We start from the raw sequence: 21563 nt of genomic DNA, 5'->3' as shown, positions 1-21563 counted from the left end.
AGAAAACGCAGCCACCACCCCCAGTCCCATGTGGTTCTGCTTTCCAGCAACGCGTGAAATCGGCGTTTCAATTTGAAAGCCCTATTCCAAAGCACCTGAAATTTGTATCTGCAATTTTAATTGACTGTGAGACCCTTAAAAGGAGGAAACTAAGCACAGCCTGCAGGTACACAATGCCTGACAGCCAGTGCTAACAAGGACACACTTAGCTTGCCTGAAGAAACAAACAAGCCCAGAATTGATAACTATTTCATGAATGAGCTGTAGCATGTTGTTTTAAAAAGATGCTGTCAGAAGAAAAATACAAACAAAACAACACATGTTATTGGAGGGCAGTTGCTATTATCTGGGCTATTAGCAAATGGAAGAAACTATTAAAGCAGAAACAGTGTTAGAAATCTAATTCACTTTTTGGCATTAACACTATTTACTGCTTTACCCTTCTCTTATGTTGGAACAGAGAAAACGGACTAATCAATTTTCTGTCCTAGTCCTGGCACAATGTCTTAGCGGTGCCTGAAACAACGTGTTTGTGGACCCTGTGCTTGGAGCTTACAAAGCGAACACAGGCTCACCACAGAAAATGGGTTTATAATGGATGGGGGAGCACAAGTTCTGAAGAAGGTTGTCAACGTACTGCTCAGTTAATTTTATTATCCATGGGGGTGATTTGCCTGTAATTCATAGCTCATTTTTTTATTTCCCATCTCCATTCGGAAGGTCCAAAAATTATCAGAACTCTGGTGTGTTCCATGCTGTTCCCAGCTGAAAACATACTCACTAACATATAGGTTGACAGGATATATAATGAATTTGTGAAAGCAAATACTACCCTTCTCCCTAACTCTTCCTTTTCTTGAAGTCTTCATGACCAGCTCAGGGCTCTTAAAGCAAGTCTGTGGCACAGATTAAACCCATCTCCTGAATAACTTGCCTTAACTAAAATGTCACTGCTAGTGCTTCCAGGCAACTTTAACTTCAAATGAAGTGGGCTATCTGAGGAAAATGAAAGAGGGAGAGGTAACAAGGCACACATGGCACAAAGAGAACAAAAACATAAATTAAGGATTTGGAATTTTACTGACTTTTGTGTTTAAAGTCTGGAAATGCATCTGCTGAACCTCGGTTTGTGTAAAATCCTAAGCATTTGGAGCACAGGATACGCACTTTAAATGTAAGCCAAGGGAAAGCAATATACCCTCAGTACTATTTCCATTTAAACTGCTTAGCCACACACTTGCAGACATGAAACAATTCCACCGAGGTCCTCCTGCACTCAGGAAATTCTTCCTGGGTCACTGACCATCATTTAAAGGGCACATCTCATCCCAGTGTCCAGCGTGAATTTTTCAAATTAGCCTTCAGCTGCTGCCTCTGCAGTACACACAGTTGTGCTCAAAAACCCTGAGCTCTTCAGAACGGCCCTTACACCCACTTAACAATCAGAAAACAACACCAGAATATATGCTTACTATATTTCACATGCACCACAAGCACAGACCCTACAAAAGTGAGACACCGGCCCCCTTGAAGGCTCTTTATTAGGACTGCACCTTTCTGAGAGAGCCATTGTGATGCAACCCAAGTGATGGGGGCCCTGTGCAGGAATCACGGTAATCCCGAGGCCTCTGTTATAACCAGAAGGTCAGAAGAAATGATGCTTTCTGTCCTCAAAAGCCTCCAAGTCCTTAACATTGAGGTAGGCATGGGAGAGCCTTTTGCGAATGTTGGTTCAGATAAACATCCTAACAGCACAGTAGTGTTGGCTTAACCCCAAAGCTATGTCAGCTGTTTCTACTGTCCAGAGACCTTTGTGTAGCAGGGATGTGAAAGTCCTGCCAACATCAGAGACATCGACTACAGAGCCCGCCTTTCTAGGCCTCCTTGAAACTCACCTTTGCAGTGACACCTCGAAACCACTCAACACCCACGAGGCAGCTGCTCTGCTATCACTGCAACTTCCCGACAAAATCATAACCCACTCGCTAGTACCTTGCTCTCCCTCCATCTGGCTGTGTGGCCTCGCTCAGGCGTTCACCTCTCTGAGCAGCTTGGGTCAAGGACCAGGTTTTTGCTTTGCATGTGGCAAGCATTCAGTGTTCCAGAGGTCTTTTATCTCCAAACAGGCGCCCTTCCCACGGCAATGCACGCTGTACTAAACTACCATCGACACTCCTGAGGATGAGCCCAACTCTGGATGAGCATCCCTCTGGACACTGCTTCCACCAGCTCAACGCAGTCGGGACTGGGATCCTTGGGTCCATGAGAGCAAGTGGAAAAATCCATCAGGTAACTAATGTGGATTTAAAAGTAACTTTACACATATTTCCCTACCCCACCACCCCAAAAAAAGCAAGATCAATAAAACCCACTACCTTCTTATTTCACTGACAGATAACTGATAACCTGCAGTACTAGCTTACATCCCATTCTTCTTCTTCCTTTAATTAAAAACAAAACAAAGAATAATCTTATTTTGTTCGGGGGGGGGGGGGGGGGGGGGGGGGGTGGTATCATCCATGATTAAAAAAAAATAAAACACAAAATCAAAGAAGAAAAAGAGTTGGGAAATGACCTTTGGGAGGAGATTTTATCCTGTTCCAGTACAGTTAAAGCTGCCTTTTCTCCAGAGAAATAAATTAAATAAGATATAATTTTTCTGTTTGCTTTAAAAAGATCAAGTGATGGCTTGAATCAGACGTTAAGAGGGCACCGTCTTCCCCCAAAGTACTTTAATCAGCATCATCTCCCTGGCTGCCCACGAGGCCAGCTCTGTTTGCCCACTGCAGACCAGGTAACACCGTTCCCCGCTACTTCACTTGTCTGCTTTGATCCCACAGAGCACAACCCCTCTTCTACGTGTTTGCACTGTGTTACCTCACTAGATCTACCTCCATAAAATCTTTGGTGTTCCCACATTGTTGCTGGTCCCCTCAGAGATTTACTGCCATTAAACCCCAGGCATATTTATGGGTTTTTAGGGAATCCTAAGAAACCAAGGCAATGGGTGGCGATAGGATCGAGTCTGAGTCTTGGGTGCTTACTCCTATATGGACACCGAGAACTTTGCCTTGAATATTATGCACACAGACGCCCAGGTTTATGAAAAGGTGCTAAGGATGGGTAAATTCTTCCCTCCTCAGGACAGCACTTGGACACATGCTTAGTGATACACACAGCATGTTTTAGCACATCTGAAACAGAGTTGATCTCCCTAATGAATGCCATGCTTTATAGGCAGGACCAATGCTGCCTGCATAATTTCCATTTTCCTTTTTTCTCCTAAATCCTTTAGTTTACTGTCTCGTGCACACAATGAAAGGTCTGCAAAGCATCTCTGTATTAAAATACAGAGACTCACTTCTGTGGTTTCCAGCTTCGATCTCGTGGCCATTAAACCAGCCTGATGATTTTGAGTTCCCCGGCAGCATTCTTGCTTTCCGAGCCTGGGGTTCAGAACGGCTGCCTGGCAAACAGAGCAGCAGCCCAGCTTTTGTGGTGGAGCTGCCAGCAAGTCATTCGGGAGCACGCTTAAATCAGCCACAAACCAGCCGGCCCAGACACCGAAAGCGCGCTGGGCTGCCCAAACTCTTCGATGGAGCGGGCATAAAATTGAATCGTGTCCACTTGAGGGTAGGAACACTGCAGGGTCTTTTTCACAAGCATGCCCCAGTGATCGGGAACAAATTCTTTCCTTTCAGTCTATCCCCCTGGTTTCTCTGTGCTGGGTTATGTCTGTATAAATATTCTAGGGACCTGGGACTTGGGGGCTGAGGTAAGGAGGAGGAAGCCAAAGAAAATACATTTTAACTAGCAAGGACAGTTTCTTCTCTTTCTGTCACCTTGTGGGCTTTTGCAATAGAAGAGATATTTTATTTGTATTTAATAAAGCCCAGCGGTAGAGCTGCTTATGAATCAAGCCGCATCATGCATGGAGCAAGAAAAAATATATATTGGGATTTTCTAGCTCGCTAGAGTTATTAATCTGGCTCAAAGCCTGCAGTAGGATTTAATATATTAAGTGAAATTGCAGGCCTTTGCCCCTGTCTTTTCGCTAAGACAACAACATACATACGCCATATTAGATTCCATTTTTTGTACATTTCAGATAAGGAGTGGATTAAATAATGAATGAGATTCCCATTAGCTTGAAATTTTGCTTATTTCAGGCAACCTCCCCCCTCCCCTTTTTTTTCTTAATCAAAATGACTCCACGGTGGAATATTTTTGCATTGATTTGAAGGGATTTTTTTAAGCACTCATTAAATTTGAATTTACACATCTGATAATACTTTTTTTTTTTTTTTTTTGGTCCCAGACACTGAACACTGCATTAAAAAAAAGATAAAGAGAAACCCACCCCGCTTTCGTCTTGAGTCATGTGAAACATTTCAGTGGCACAGCACATAAACATTGGAAGACCTTTGGGATTCCCCATTACTTGACAAAGTCAAGTGAAAGACTCCAGTGTGGCTTTGGTGCACGTCTGAAAAGGGTCGCTGAAATTGATAGGAGAGGCTGAAGACACCCATCCTTGCCACCCTCTGTACCCCTACCACGCCTGTACAGGGCTGTCTCTTGCAAGGCACATTCTGGTATTGTCACCAGCTGCCTCAGGCCCCAGGTCCTCAACTAGCGGCTTTTCACCACCCTAAGATGATGCCTTTCTCTTGGGCAGGTGTTGCAAAATTTCTGTTAAGTTCAGCAAGAGCTAATGCAGAGCTGTGTAGTGAATTGATTTCAGGCTGAAAAGCAGAGATATTGGCTTCAGTTTATTTACTGACTAAATGGCAAGTTTTCCAATGCTGTTCTGAATATAAATCCCTGCCACAAGAAGACAGTCACATCTTGTACTCGAGTTGCCCAGGGAAAGTCCTACCAATCTGTTCATCTTTAGAAATGTCAGCAAGAGACAACCAACAGCTGACTTACACAAAACGCGGCCAGGCAACGCAGTCAAGGTCTAGCCAAGCTACTACTCAAACAGCAAAGCCAGGTGTGCTTAGGCAGGGATTTTTTTACCCACCTCTACTGCACGTACTAGGGGGAAAACCTTCCCCCCTTGTACTGAGCCTTTTCTCAAATAGGAAGACAGGGTGGAAAGCACTCAATCCCTACTGCCTAGAAACACTGGATGCAGCAATCAGCTTGCCACATTTGCCCTTTCACACTATCAAAATGTTACATAAATATTTATCGTTATCTTACCCTTAACAAAGTTCTCCTGACATTCAGCTGAAAATTTTCTTTGCTTAATTTCCTACTACAACTTCTAGCAAATCTCCCTTTGTACCATCATAAGCAGTTCATCTCCTGCCTTGGAATTTACACCCCTGCAAATATATGGAGATAAATATCACCTTGCCTCCCTCCCCCGCCCCTCAGTCATCCCTTAGCCAAGCTGTACATATTTGGTTCTTTTAATCTTTCCTCGTAAGTCAGCTCTCCACAGACCCTTCATCATTTTTGTGGCTCTTGTCTGAACTCCCTCCAATTTGCTGACATCTTACTGGTGAGAAGGTGCCAGTGTGGAAGAAGGGGCTGAGCTGCTTTCTGCTACACTTATCGTAAACTTGCTATGGCCACCACACCAGGAGCCCTCTATAACCCATGGGGCAGGTACCCTGGAGGCTTCCACTGTGATTTTCAGCTGACAAGAAGAGGCTCTCAAAATTCATTTGAAAATAAAGATATCCTAGTCTTATGCCAGTCATGCATATTTTTTAATTCCCATTACTTGTTTTCTCTGTTTTCAGTCATAAAGTTGTGTTTTCTACCTTTATAATTAAAATCTAAAAACACTGATGCAACTCAACAAAATACTTTTATCATCATCTCTTTCAATCAAAAGTGTCAAGAACAGAAACTAATGAGCCCATTATCTTCGGAAACAACCAGACCTAGGCCCTGTTCTTCCCTTCTCCCCTTCAATTCTTTTTCGGTCTGGGACTGTGCAACTCAGTGACAAAGGAAAAAGTCCCAAGTGGCCGCATTTCTGTGTCTTGCAGGGAGTTGGAGGCTTGGTTCACTAGAGCAGATAAAGCACTGAGATTCCCAGCCAGGCGTGCAAATCTTTTCTTAGCTATTGGGATACACTGGCTTCTCTCCGGCTGCTTAAAGAACAAATGCAGTCAGCACAGTAATGACGCCCTGTCCAACAAATAATTGTATATTTTTTACCATTGCAGTGCCCTCAAAATCTTCCTTTTAAATCAGAAAATCTCTGTGCCAGATGCTGTAGAGGCAAGGCTGCCACCCCACAGGAATTCAAACTCTGTTGCAGCTCAGGGCCAATAAATGGCAGAGCTGTGCAAAAGGACAGCCCTGCTCAGGCTGAAAAGCAGCGATCTCAGTAAGGTGGCAGCTGACTATGGTTACTGGAGTTTTATTTACAGTGGTATGAGAGCTTTTTAATTGCGTATGAAATAAAACACCAAAGGACTCCTTTCCCTCCATCCCTTATTTGCAGCAGAAAGATTTGGTTTACAGATCTATCCTGTAACAGATCCTTTGCAATTTTTCCAACAAATGATACACTGGTTATTTACAAACACAATTAAATGTGAGGAGGAGGGACTGTAAATTCCAGGGACTTAAGAGGAAGGCCTACCAGCCAGGCCCAAATTTAAAAGCTGGATTCACTGAGTACAAAGCACGGCAGTTCCCACGCACTGCAGTGCAAAGTGCTTCAAAAAGGGACCTCGTCGGAGTTCAGAAGCACACACAACAAGGAGAAGGATTATTTCTGTAGCTGGGTTCAGTTTGGCAACAGCCAGGCCCTTTTTGGGGCGTGTGCATTTCTGCCCTCTCCCACAGGAGAACCCATTGTGGGCTGACTCCCGCAGTTCCCCCTGCCGTAGGTAAGAAGTTTATGTGCTTTGAAGTTTTTGTGTTTCCACAGATGCCCTCCCCAGCACATGGGACCAAAGGCCTCATTTGGGAACCACTGCTCCAGGGGTCACAGGGTGCTGGAGAACAGGCTGCCTGCCACTGTGGCCAGGGGGGACAACCAACATGCACTGTGCTTGCTCCAGGCATAGGCCTCACTCCTCTGAGGGGTGTTACCTGGTCCCCTCAGGACAGGCCAGTCCTCAAAAACAACGTGGCGTGATCTAGAAATAAAAGCCAGAGTAACTGTGTTAACATCTCTTGGCTTCAGGCAGGCCGCAGGGCTGGGCAAAGCATTCCTGAGGAGGCAGCTGCAGTAGCTGAAGCCAGTCCTTAAGGATAGTTCAGCATCAGCAGTTTGGGAACCCGAAGCTTCTGATGGATCCACTTGTAGACTGCTAGGTACTAATTATCCATCAATTAGATGTGTCTGGTCCTGCCTCGCAGCAGAACAGACACCCTTTCAAGATCCCTTCCAACTTGCGTGCAGCACTAGGATTTTCTCGGTAATGATTATCTGTGATATACAGCTGATACACAGAGAAGGGATGGACAGACAGAAAGAATTGGTTTTAACATGAGGGGGAGATGGGGAAAAGATCAGGGTAAGCAACAAGGGGAGGTGGAGGGAAGCTCTTTCCTCTTCTGAATTTTGAGCAAACAGCTTCCTTGCATTTACTCCTCCTTTTCTCACAGAAAAAGAGACCCCTCTGTAAAACTCAAAGGCTGCAGAACTCTTTTGTAAGAAATCAGGAAACGGGTGATAAATATGGCTCAAAAGCAAAGGCGCTGAGCTGGCAACTGCTAGCAGACTCTTCAAAACCTGCTATTCACCCAGAAGAAAAAATGGGAGGAGGGTGGGAGTGGGTGAAGGGGGAACCCGCTCCGATGAAGACAAATAGATAGCAGTAGCTGGCATCTGCTTCCATTTTGTGCTCACAATAAGCTCCAATTTTGAACTCCACTGTCCATACTTTTCACTTCAACCTCACAAAAAGTAGTGTTGTCAAAATCCCTTCTGCCCCAGCACCACAGTCTTGCTGGAAGGCCCCAGGAGCAGCAGAGAAGTTGCAGGTGGATATAAGGCTGGGACAACAAAAAGCCGTAGCTCTGGGAAGCACTAGGCAGCCCCGTCTGTGCCTGGACCCCTCACCACATGTCCCAGCAGCTACTCTGAGGTGTACTACCCACTGTTGTCCTCCCCTCTTCCACACTACCTTTATGGGCAGCTGAGGATGGAAAGCTTTACTACCGACTGAGCGGCTGTCCCAGAGTAATGCAGTTATTCAGACTCCAGAACTCAATAGGGAAAACAGCTCTCCTGCTCCTACCTGCAAAACTATTACCAAGATTTTCTGGGTTTCACCAAAAAAAAAAAAAATACTAGGTGAAACCACAGGCAGAGTAAGGCTGCAAACTCTGATGTCACTGCTGCAATAATCAGATTATTATACACACAAAGCACTTGGCCCCTTGGATCTAATCACTGCAGTTTTCTTTTAACCTACCTCACTTTTGTTTTAAACACCCCTCTGCAGGTCCTGCAGGGACCCTGATCACTGGCTCCCAGGTGGAACGTTGTCCTGCTTTTATGAAGTTTGAAAGCAGGTTCTTTCACTGCATGCTTTTTTTTTTTTTTTTTTTTTTTTTAGTATTTGAAGCTTAGCCCCTGGGAATATGCACATCTTTGCAGATCAGAGCCAGAGGAAAGCATGACACCAGGAAGAAAAAATTTTGCAGGCTTCAAAGTACACTATGACATTATTTTTAATCTCTTCAAAAGGGTTAATGGCTTCCCCCTTGAATTCAAGGTTCCAATGTCCGTTTATAAAGGTCATCATAAATCTGCTGCAATTATCAGTTTCTCATCCCACAGCAGATTTGTCAATCTGTCCATGGCTCCTTCCCAATGAATACTGATTTAAGCTTTGCTCCTTGCCTTACCAGCACTCAGAATAGCCAACAAATGATGGTGAAATTACGCAGACAGAAATGCTATGCCCAACTGATGAATCCCAAAGCCCAGCACCTATTTCAGACAGTCATGAGTAGAAGTCTATGGATAGAGAACAAAAAAAGAGCACAAGTCAGTCCCTCCTGGCCAGAGCCTCTTTCCTCTGGACATCAGCAGTTATGGAAACTCTCAGAAATAAGTTATGTGAACAATTGTATCTATGAGTCAATATAAACTCCCTTTTGGGAATTTGCCTAGTATGAATTTTCCTAATACTTATTTTTTAAACCCACCATTACAGGAATACTCTTTCATCTTCACACTATCCACTAACCAGTTGAACATTTTGATTATAGCAAAAGACTCCTCCTTTTCAATAGAGCAAATTCCCCCTCAAGTTTAGGTCTTAAAATCTCTACCTCCAAACTGTTCTGAAGTTGCTGGCTTGCAGGAATTTAGCTAACTTTTCTTCCATTTGGATGCAAGGGCTTCCAGGGCTGGTTGTACATAATTTGGGTCTTTCAACAGTATTTTTCAGGGACATGACATTTTTCTAAGCTAAGTGGCACATCCTTCGTGTACTGTGAAAGCTCTGGAAATAATTGCTTGCTCAAAGTACGAAGCCAAACTAACGGAGCTTGGCTTGCTACAGATTTGTGGCTCGGGCCTCCCATGCTCTCCCATTTCAATAATCCAGCTTCTTCCATGTGCTGCACTGTGACCAGAAGACTGCGAGCCCTGCAGGCACAGTAGGGTGGGCGCAGATCAGACACAGCTGCTGCCACAGCTGAACCCTGCCCATGTCTTCTTGGCAAGGGAACTCATTCATATTCCTTCTCTTGGCCAATTTTTGCAAAACTAGTTGGACCCTAATTATCATCAAGACTTTCAGGCTTTTTCAAATGTGTTTAAAACCAATCGATAGGTTCAAAAACATCACGGGGAGAATAAGATGGAAAAGTGTAGAGCAGAAGCAGGTGTACAAACATAAGTGGGTGGACGGTGCAACTGCATAAATTGTGTTTCCTTTGGAAATGAGACCAAAACCATCGCCCACATCCAAGCAAAACAAAGGTTTGCCTTACTGTGTCCCTCCTACTGCAGCATTCCCATTGGAGCCAGGCTGAGTGGTCACTGAAAGCATCCTCCCGTGCATCAGAGGCTGCTGCGGCTGGGCGAGCAGGAGATGGCAGAGCTGCCTCCTGCAGCCTTGCTGAGGAGCAAATCCTTCCTCCCCCCAGGCACCTGGCGTGTCCAATGTCTCCGCTTCCTACACCCAGTGATGTTTCCCATCAAATGGGAGAGAGGAGATGAAACTTCAGCGAGTACAGTGTATAGTGGGTAGGAACAGGCACATCCCCTTGCAGCGCGCCTGGCCACAGAGGATTCCCTGCCTTTGTATTTCCATTTGAGAGGGTTGGAATTTGGTGGGCAGTAGGTAGAAGAAGGGGTGTCAAGAATTTAATCCTGTTTGCTAAAACGCTACACAAAATCTCTTCCAACCAGAAAAAGACATACTTAACAGAAAAACAGGAGAGAATGAAAATAAGGAAGGCTCTTTGGGGGAATCTTTTTCTTTGTTATTGGCAATGTTTGCAGTGAAAGGACCGCAGGAAATAAAAATGACCATCAAGAATGAAGAACTCAAGGTAAGGAATTGAGGTCTCAGCACCCAGAATGGCCAGTGACAGGACCAAATGACTCTTCCCTCTCTGAGACTATTTCAGACGTTTCTTCAGAGACTGTGTAGGAGAGCGACAGGAGGAGTTGACTATGGTCACAGTGATGGATCAAAAGGATCCTCTAACAGCGAGCTTGACTACCAGAAGGAAAAAAGTATTATTCCAACGGTAGTTCTGTCTGTCCTCCCAGATTTTCTTGCCTCATTTACTACTACGGGTTTAAAGCAGCAGCTTGCATCCTTACAGGACTCCCCTTCCCCTTCTCCTGACTACAAAATTTCCACCAGAATCATCAGGTCCCGTGTCTGATAATCTCTGTTTCTGCCCTCCTTCCTCTCAGTCTTCCTTATCCCTTCTATCAGAAAGTGTTAAACAATAGCCCTTTAGGTCAAAATCTTTCGTTTAAATCTCTGAAAGATGAGACTCAAAATGGATTTTAAAAAGGTCAGAGATCTAAGCTTCCAATTCTCTGTGAACATGAAAAGCCTGAATCTGCTCCAGCACTCCGCTGAGCAGAAAGACTTGGGGATGGGAACAAATTTACATGGAGCTGTTGCTCCCGAGCCTGCCTTATCATTTTTCCCCTTTTCCCCAGCTCCAGCCTCCATTCAGAGGCCACAGCAGCTTCCCACTGCAGCTCACAAAAATCAGTAGTAAACTAGGAAATTTGTATTCATCCTCTCCATGCTGCATTCCCTATTCTCTTTTTCTGTAGTGGCAATGCAGAGAACCCCACTGAGGTTTCTGTCCTTAAAGACAGCTAATGCCAGAAGGAAGGGGGGAGGGGGGAAAAAAAAAAAAAAAGATAGGAACAAAAAGGAGCCAGAATCATCCAACAGGGAACATATTTCACAGGCTTTAAAGTGTTCAAATCACAACTGTACCTGATTACCACAAAGTACATCACTCTCTTTAGAACCAAATTTACCCACACAAACTTGGTGCTCTTTCCCTCTTTATTACTGTAAGTTATTGCCCTCGGAAACGCTGACTCATGAAACTTAGCTTATGGAAAACGTTCTATACGTTAAGGGAGCAAAACCTCACACCATCTCAGCTGCTGTGCTGCTGTGGCTTGTGTCCCTCCTACTATGAGTGTCAGCCAGGACATAAAGCAAGGGATTTGGCAGTCCGGGTTTCTTACTCTTGCTTCTACAACTGATGACTTATTTGCTATCAGGCACAATACTTTTAGTCTTCCCCTTCATCTACCCACTTGCCTACAAAATGGGAACTGAGTGTCTAGTAATCTCAAACACAAGCATTAGGACATACTGAATTATTTCCCTCAAAATATGAGATTTTTACAAGTTATATTTTTCTTAATGTTAAGACTGTACAAGCTACAAATTATTTTTAGAAAATAAAGTAAAAGCTCGGCTTTTTATAATCACATATTTCTAGCAGATGAAGCTTTGCAAAGATCCAGATATCATCATACACGGAAAAATATATACAGAGTAAGAGAGGGGGAGAAGAAGAAATGGCAAATCTGAAAGCCCATCCTCACCAGAGGAGTTGTCAGGTCTCATCAGTTAATGTTGTCAGAAGTGCTTTGGAAGAATCTCAGGAGAAAGGTGTGAAAAAGTGTACAATGCTGGTTATTTGCTTTCTGAAAGCTAAATATCACATTTTAAAGGCCAGAAATGCACAAGCCCAGAAGGGGCTAGGTACCAAGAGGGTATCTCTTCCAGCAAAACACCCAGACAGATCAGAGCAGGGAAGGCTTACTATTTACATCCACTTTACAATTAAGCAACAGTACAAACATAATACCACAGCTTGCCCTGAACTCAGTGCTGAAGCTCCTGGTCCCAGTCCTGCACAGGCCTCCTGCACATACTTAACTTGGGTTTCATTGAATTCAAAGGGATTACTCATGCATGTAATGTTATTCATACAAGTGAGTGCTCACTGGATCCAGGGGGGGAAAAAAGCAACCCTTTTCAAAGATTCAGAATATTCAGCAGCCTTTATTATTAATTATCACTCTGATTTACTTTTTATTTAATATCATGCTGCATTTCTTCTTCATATTTTATAAACATGCACACAGAGATCAGGATCTGCCATTGTGGATTTCAGCAGGAGCAAACCCACTAAACTGTCATGAGAAAGACTAGTCTCAGCTTTAATTCTGTTTCAGCAAAACACCTGTAGGAAGCCCTCCAGATCACACCTGAGAGGAGCCTTCTGAGCAGCTTTTAGTCACTCAATGTCTAGATCAGGTGCGGCTGGAAAAGGAATTTTCTTCTACACTCAGGTAAAGAAAAAAGATATTAAAAATATCATTTTTGCTGGATTCAGTCTAAGGGTAACATCATTTTTTCATTGATAATCTAAACAATTTTTTGGACAAATCTTCATTTTCTTCTCCACCCTTCCCTTCTAATTTGTCAATGCTAAAAACTCTATTCTCAGTAGGAAAAAAGTTCTGATAGAACATTTTTACTAACCCTTATTTAAGCACAACTTACAACTACTTCCCTGCATCCTTTCTGAGGTCCTCTTCTCACCCTTTTCCGACTGACATCTTTTCTGACACCAGAATCAGGAATCATGTGTTGTACACGTGCTCAGGGTTTTCCCAAACACACTTCTGCTGCAGCTTATCTACAACCTTACACCCTTTAGGAACAGGAGACCACATTTTTGGGAAGAGGTTATGGGGCGCTCTTCTAAATGGATAGTCTCAAAAGAGCCTTTTTTCAGAACTATAAGAAAACATGATTTCCACTGACAAGCTTGTCTAGTGCTTTATCATCTTACATCCTTTGTCAGCACTCGAAAGGCACTGATGAGATGGGCCAAATATTAACTACAGGATCTTCCCTGTGGAAAAGCAGCTGGGGTTACTACCTCTTCCAAGTACACAGTACAGACTTACTGCACACACATGCTTTATACACACTTGGTTGGACAGCACGTTCTCCATAGGAAAGCCCAGACCACCAAGTTTTTGCACTTTCCACCAGAACGTCTTGCTCTCCCCTGACTACACAGGGGAATGCAAACACCCCTTTCCTGATCCTCCCCAAATGGAGAAGTGATCTGCCCAGGTCGAGCAATAAGCCTACATCTCCCACATCCCATCCCAGCACCTTCACCACAGCTTTATCCTCCTCTCTCTGCTTTAGATGATGCCCTCCAAACCAGCAGCCCCAACTTCCTGAGCCCTCCTGGCCCCGTCTGTCAGCCCAGCTGAAACAAACTCCGTTCAGGCTGTCCAACTCAGGCCAGCCCGAGCAAGCGGAGCTCACAGATGGTTAAATGCATTTGACATTTCACTGCAGGGCCTGCAGCAGAAATACTTGCCTGCTGTAGCCAGAGCCCCGGACAGTAGCGAATCAAGGCTTGTGGCTCCATCGCTGTGTGTGCACACTCTGCTGTGAGTTAATATTATTGGCTCGCCCCTCAATCATGCCTTTTCCAGCTAGCTGCTCCTGTCAAAGCACATCTCATTAGGCCTGAAGGCTCAATGAAATGGAAATTCATGTTTAAATTTAAAAACAACATATTGACCCTGGGAGCCAGTGATGTCTACATTTTTAATAACTTACTGAGAATAAAAGGAGTATATGTGTACGGGGGGAGGGCTGGGCAGTGGGAGAAAGAGGGGATGGGGAAGCATAGAGAGGACAAGTGCATAGGGCACATGGCCAGCCAAGGACTCTGGTCCTCTCCACTTCCCTCCAGCTCTCTTCGTACTTTATTTGTCCCTCTGGCTGCATGGAAAAGAGCTCAGGCTTCACTTAAAGGGACCTCATAGCCTCAGAAACAGAGCATGTCCACAATTTGATATTAAAAATGATGAGAGGGAGAAGAGCATCGTCAAATGCAGCCTGTGCATACGCACAGATGCACACCCATCCCTGTATGTGAGCCCTGATCCTCAAGTATCCCAGGCAGATGTGTGTTACTTCCACCGACCAGCAGCGTGCTGCAGAGCACGAGTAAACACAGCGCCTTTTGGAGGAGGATAAGAAGACAACCACGCTGCATGTGACTTGCCATGTGGCACCAGCCCCAGCCCCCTACGCCTTGCTCTGACATCCTTAATCCCAATGGGAGAGGCACGCACAGCTCCCTTGCTCTTCCCACCACAACTGTTAGGCAACCCATGGGGAGGCAGAGACAGCATGCCCTCTCCTCTGCGATTACAGGGGGAGTGATGCTCCTTCCCTGGGCTTTGGTGTTCTCTGCCAGCATCCAGGTAGCCAGTGATGGGGAGGCAAAGGTGGGAGGTCCGGGTGTTGTGTGATCATTGCAGACCCCATGGCAGTGGGGTTTTTTTTGAAAGCAAGCAATCTGACAACGTCACCTTGGTGAGCATCCAACTTGATAAATCACACGCTGCACAGCTGAACCCGCACTGCTCCAGCTCCAGACTTAGGCAGGCACTGTGCTGCTGCTGGGCACTAGCGAGGGACTCCTGGTGCCAACCACGGCACAGCGGGAGGTATAAATCCACCACTCATGTTTTGCTGGGGAGCATGGAAAGCAATTTCTGAAAAGCTTTGAGATCTTTGGAGGCAGCTGCTAGAGTGAGCAAAGCATGCCTGTGTCTAAGCAAGGAGCTGCAATCAGCTCGGTTGTTTCTGCTGTGCTCCCCTCCCCTTTCTCAGCACATTTCTCCTGGACTCCTGAGCACTCCTCCGGGGCTGTCTCTGGTCCATCCCAGGCAGCTGCCTGGCTCCAGGGACACGCTCATCTGCATACCAGAAACCTGAACAAAACTGAAGACTTTCTGACCCACTTCCCTCTGCAAAGATGTCCACTGCAATTCCAACTAAGCTCTAAACATCGTAGATGTGACTTCCTCAGGTTTGCCTCATTTATGTTAGATCTCTGCTATGCTCTGCAGCTTATCCTTCTGCTGCCCTGCTAATTATCCTCCTGTCCTTTCTTCTGGACTGCTTACCATTAGTTCTCAATTCTGCACTGCCTTTCCCATCTTTCCCTTGCCGTCTTTGACTACTTTGATAATTTCCCCGGCACTTCTCATTCTGACATTGACAGTTCTTGTTTCATACTGTTGGCATTTTCCAGATGTATTCAAAGACTGTGTTCATGGAGTTTAAGCGGGGATTTCTCTCCCTCGCCTCCTCGACATCACACGCTGCAGAATTTCGCTCACTCACTGAACACCTTGCTCTTGGCTAAAGCATCTCTTCCAGGAGGGTATCCAAATCTTGATTTGAAAAATTCAAGCAATGAAAAATTCACCGATATGAGGTTACGACAAAGTTCAACTACACTCACTGAACACAAAAAAAAGTGCACTTTTTTGTCTGGCTTCCTTTCTCAGGTGTTAGCTCTCAGTGTCCCTTGCCCTGATAAACTAGAGAAAGATTGCTGTTCACAAAGTTCTGACACTTTTAAGCACTTTCCATCGCCTGCAGGACTTCTCTACCTCCTCACCTCCTCCTTTATGGCTCTGGGTGATTCTCCATCCCTAACACTTCCCCTGTCCTTTTCCTGATATCCCAGACTACAAGCCCTCAATTGCTATCCCCCATCACACAAGCACCCTGAAGCGTGGGTTACATGCTCCCTTTTCACACCAGCGTGCAGGGTCTGCACCTCAGCTGTGAGCCTGCACATCTTGCCAAAAGGCTCCAGAGCTCCCTTTGCATCCCACCCAACTTTGAAGCCTCATGAGCAAGTAGGGGGAGAGGGAGGGGGATGACAATCTACAGGGGTCACATGTGAATGCTATTAAATAGCCTTTGGACTTCTATTTTATTTATTTATTAAGCCAGAGGAGGAGTGCAGAAAAGGATGGAGATACTTTGTTTCCCAATTTGTGTCTATTATCTATTGAAATTTGACATAATGTCTCCACAGTTCCCCTTAATATTCCACTGTATATAGAATATGACTAGCTCCACCATCTAATGTGACAGCTTAGGAAGATTAAAAAGAAAAGCTAAACTAGCAGTAGTTGGAGATGAGGAAAAGTAGCACATTTATGAATAATTTCAGCTGAATTCTAACAACATTGCATTCCCTGGACAGGACACATTTATTATCTTATTCACCATGACTACTGCAACATTAGTGATTTGTTGCTGAATCAATTATTAATTCATATGAGTGAATAAGGCTGTGTCACTTAACTCTTCAGCTGGCTGTGCCCACTATATACTGATTGCAATTTTTAACTGTTTTCTCTCCCCTTCAGTCATCCTCCCTACTGTTACCCTGTGTGCACATCCATGGTGATACAAAATAGTATTTCCATTTCAGAAATCCATTTGGCAAAAGCCACTTGTTTTCCTTTAAATAGCAAGTCTCTCCCCTGCAAAGCTCCTCTTTCAACACACCAACTTTATACGCAAGGAGCTGAATCAGCAGTCTGAGAAACTGACTGGGTAAGGCCTGATCTGTGAAAGAAATTTATAAAAAAGATCAGTCAAGTGAAGCCTTCTTCCCTCAAAAGCTGCTTCAGTTCCTTCTATTGAAGTGGCAGGAGCAGGACTTTTAAATGGTTTGGGGTGTTTTGTCACTAGGATATAAAGCGTTTTTTATTCTCCATCAGTGAGGTCCACGAACAGGTAAGCTCACAGACTTCATCAAGGGCATCGACCAAAGCAGAAGCAAAGATACAACACTGACTACCATCCAATCTCACACCTGCAGCTAAGACACCTCTGTGTCAGCTGGTAGAGAAGCAGGCAACAAATCTGAAGAGCTGAATTACAATCGAGACTCTGTCACTGATTTACTGCAATGGGCAGTGATGGTCAAATCTGAATTTTGTCACTCAACACTTTTAAAACACAACACTAGAAAGAAAAAGGAAGATGTAATATGTTCACAATACCCATTTACAAGCAGCTAAAATGACAGCCATTACTTAGTCCTGTGTCAAAGCACAACCTACCTATCAATGGTCATTAGGCAGCAGGTAAACCCAATCATTTTAACAAATTACTGCCAGTGAAATATATTGCAATTAACCTCTAAGCTATGCTTAAACCTTGCATGTAGAGCGATGGAAGAATGCAAGCTACCTAGCTCCTGGCCAGGATTAGCTACCTGAATTTCTCCTATCATCCACTGAGGCAAGCTGTAAGCTGCCTATCTCTGCCTGATGCAGGTGAGATGCACCCATAGCTGCATCTTGGTCTTCCACTTTCAGTTTGGGCTGGGAACCAGTCAGTCCTTAGTGCTGACCAAAGTAATGGCCATCAAGTGTGCAAGTGATGGAAACAGCCTTGTGTCTTTTACAATGCAATGTCTTGTCCTAAAGAAAGGAAGAGGCTGCTGCATCCCAAGGGAGAGAGGTGCTCTTGGATCTCCAGAAGACTCAGGTCCATCCATGCTCATCATTCAACAGCATGATCTGCAGCTGCTGCTGTAAATGATGAGTACAGTCACTAAACATCCAGGGCCCCATTATCAGCACAGGTGCTGAAATGTGTTGGTTTTGAAAGGAAAGTGCTCCCAAACCTTTGGAGAGAGCAAAGGAGATTTCTTTCTTTACTCTGCCCTTGTCAGTCTCTCCCCAAAAAGTTTCGGCAGGAATAAGCAAGTGTCAAGACTTGTCAAGTGTCAAGAAAAAGATGATTGCTGTCAAACATAAGCCAAGATTTCCTAAAGGAACTTGGGTATGTTTGCTAGAACTTGGTTTTGAGAAGGAAGAAAAACTTTAGTTTCCATATCACACCTTTGAAGCACATCACCATAAGGCCACCCTCAGGCAATTGGCTTTAAAAATGGAAAGCCTTCCACCTAGGATCCTGATACCTACCACCATGGCACTCAATCTTGTATGAGTAACTATTTTGACTGGCGTCCTTCAGATTAGTGCAGCTACTTCATAACAATGATCAGAAAAAAGCTAGAAAGACACCACTGAAGTCATTGACCATCTTCCAACTGACTTTAATGCTACTGCTAATGAAGCTTTACAACAAATCATTTAGGATACAGGTATAGGGTATGCTGTACACCAAGGAGTGACATGAAACCTTATCAACCAGCCTTGAAAGGAGAGTACTAAAATGAAAGATTCCTTCAAATTGTATTTTGTATTTCCCTTAATGAGAGACCAGACAAATAAGATGGTTTAGTTGTAAAGCTTAGTGATATGATCTAGTGGAGGACTTGTTAGGGTTAGGTTATAGGTTGGACTATGTGAGTTGGAGGTCTCTTCCAACATAAATGATTCTGTGATTCTGTATTTTTAGGAAGGTGATCCCACATCATGCTTACCCACATCTGGCACCCAGTGGAGTCAGGTTGTTCCTTCCAGTACTATTGCCTGATACAAAAGTTTCTATGGCTGTGATAGGACTAAAGGCAGATAACTTAAGAACAAAATCTCTTCCCTTATCCTTCTTCCAACTTTAATGCCAAGCAGGGAGCACCACAAGAACTAAAGTAAATAGTAAAGTAAATGATGACAGGTCAATTAGAGGATTGAAATCATGTCCGATTTCATAATCTGAAGCGTTATAAGTAACACAGAAAGGATTTGTCTACATGCACAAGAGTAAATATTTGATTTTTATCTTGACATTGTCCTTTCAAGGAAAGTCAGAGAGGGGGACAGATTATAAAGGGGATACTGAACGTGATGATAATCAGATGGTTTATAGTTAATGGCTAGATAATGTAGGAAGGATGCCACTAAGTCACTATAGTTGTCGGAGTAAGGGACAGGTCATGACAACATGACCCATTCCCTCTACTAAGAGGGGTTAGAAAGGACCTTGGCTAATTACTCTGCATGGCAATATTCTCCTGCAGTCGCAACCAAAGCCCTGCACTTCTGCCTCATGCGTCCTGCGATCACATGGGGTTGGTATGTAGATGAACGCACACACACAAAAATACACATCGTCCTTCTTGCTCCACTCAGATGCATTTGCTAAAGTCACATGAGGAAGTCGATGGTAAAAGAAATAACACTCAGCCCTCCACAGATCTATTCCAGACAAAGCCGTTTAAAGACCTGGCAGCTTGTTTTGTCAGATTTTTGCAGAAATCTCATCTCACACTTGGTCTCCCCACATCTGCCTCAATATTCGCCAATTTTCCAGGTCTCTCATTTGACAGGGAGAAGGAAATACAAGTCTTGAAAGTCTTTTGAAGGAGTTTTAATCCATGCTTGGGAAGCTGAAATCAGCCTCCCAGTTTCCCCCAGTTCTCATTATAATTAAAGTGGCCGTGGAAGACAGGCAAGGTCTCTACATCAGCTGAGCTGGCTTGACATGGGCCTCAGGAAAACAAAGCTACTCATGGAAAACGTTTGTTTATAAAAGCCTAAAAGGACAAAAATGAAAAAAGAAAAAAAAAAACCCTATCATTTAAGCCTGCCCATAAATCTCAGTAAGACTGCAAAGTTGCAGCTTGCTTGGTATGTTTTATAGACAGAGATCTTGCTGACTTGGCTGACACTAGCTAGGAGGCAGGGAAGGCAGGAAAGTTGAGATTTGGGGTGGGTAAACATACCCATCCATCAAGCGATTGGATTTGCAACTAAAGCTGTGAAAGCCACATCAGATTAACATTGCCAGGGCGGGAATGATGTGAAAATCATCCGTCTTTGATGCAAGTGACAGGAGGGACAGGGAATACACATGTTGGGCCAGGACAGCTCTGGCTCCTCTGTACATTCAGGTTGAGGTGCACAGAAAATGCCTCCCGCAGAAACGCACACCATTTGTACTGCTGGAGCATCTCCTTAACTCTTTGCTTTTGGTGGGAGCAGGGAGAAGAGGGTAGAGAATGGGTCCCAGTGACCAACCATGCAATCTCCTTTCAGCCTCGCATCCTTTTGTTCAGAGCAAGATGCCCCATTTGTGCTGAATTATGTGGAAAAAAACACGAAGGCTTTTGTCCTCCGGAGTGTCTTGTTGAGAGGAAAAAGCTGAGACCAAGCAATTTAGTTCACTTAGGACCCTTGTGTCTTAATCCACAGAGTGAGGTTTGCAATCAGATGGGGGAGGACAGGGGTGTGAAGCGTTGCTCAGGCTCCGGGGACCCTGTCCTGTGGGTGTAGGGCAGAGAAGGAGGCGAGCACTGAGCTGCGACTGGGCACCGAGCTCCTGCCCAGCCCGAGAGCAGCCGCCCAGGCGTTACTGCTCACCAGCCTTCAGGAATGCAAAGCAGCTTCTGCGTGTAGGTCATTTCAGGACGGTGACAGTAATTAAAGAGAACCCTAAAATGTGCTCGAGACACCAAGTGAAGAAGGGAAGCAGAGGCTGGGGGTGAAAAGGGAACAGGTCCAGCTCCTCAAGGTGAGGGGAATGATGAAGGACGCATAACAAACAAATGAGCTTTAAAAACACATACTATGAAAATTTATGGAAAGGAGAAGGCTAGAAGATAAAGCAGAGGAGAAGCAGTGTGCATTTGGACTGTGAGAGCAGAGACAAAGCAAACTGACTGCATGACTACCCAAGCACGTGGCTCAGGCAGTACCTCCGCACACCTAGGGGATGCCTGCCCTCCATCCTCATACCCTGCACACCTCCTGAGCTTTGCCAGGTGGGATGCAGGCACAGAAACAGGCATAAGTCCACTGGGGTGCAGGAATGAGAAATGACCTCTCATCTCATGCAAAAGAGGATGTATTTCAACCCCCTCCTCACCCACAGTGACTATCACACGTGTGCAATGTCTCCAGCTACCGAAGTGTCACTGCATCCCTCTGCTGCTCGTAGTCCTGCTGCAGAACCAAGCTACAAACCAAGCTTCCCACAGTATTTGGTAATCAGAAGCAGGCTGAGGAAACGGAACTAAACTTTGTTCATGTGTGACACCTATACATAAAGCCCTCCATGTATATACAGACCTGCTCCCCCTCACCACTGACGTTATGAAAGGTTTGCTTCTACTTTAAGGACACAGTTCAGGAAGGGTGGCTGTTGAATCACATTTCTCCATAGAGCACACGGCTCTGAAACAAAATGTTATCATGAAAATCCCTGTGGGCTGAAGCTGGGAAGGAAAAACAGACTCCTGACCTGCAGTTGTTAAAAATGGCTTTTTGCAGATGAATGGTAATGTGAAGCGCTGTGTTACAG

The 21563-nt window shown here is 44.7% G+C and overlaps 1 protein-coding gene and 1 long non-coding RNA gene across 17 annotated transcripts in view; one reads left to right on the top strand and one right to left on the bottom strand.

The window, feature by feature from the left end:
* CELF4 (CUGBP Elav-like family member 4) overlaps positions 1-21563 on the bottom strand; it is a 696179-nt gene that overhangs the window by 515469 nt on the left and 159147 nt on the right. The window lies entirely within an intron of this gene.
* LOC121061957 lies at positions 1582-2966 on the top strand. The gene is made up of 3 exons (XR_005815349.1): positions 1582-1699; positions 2127-2289; positions 2677-2966. It is a non-coding gene; the product is annotated as an uncharacterized LOC121061957 (long non-coding RNA).

The sequence above is a fragment of the Cygnus olor genome, chromosome Z (assembly GCF_009769625.2).
Source record: "Cygnus olor isolate bCygOlo1 chromosome Z, bCygOlo1.pri.v2, whole genome shotgun sequence".
In the NCBI taxonomy this organism is placed as follows: domain Eukaryota; kingdom Metazoa; phylum Chordata; class Aves; order Anseriformes; family Anatidae; genus Cygnus; species Cygnus olor.
This window is presented reverse-complemented; position numbering and strand designations above follow the sequence as displayed.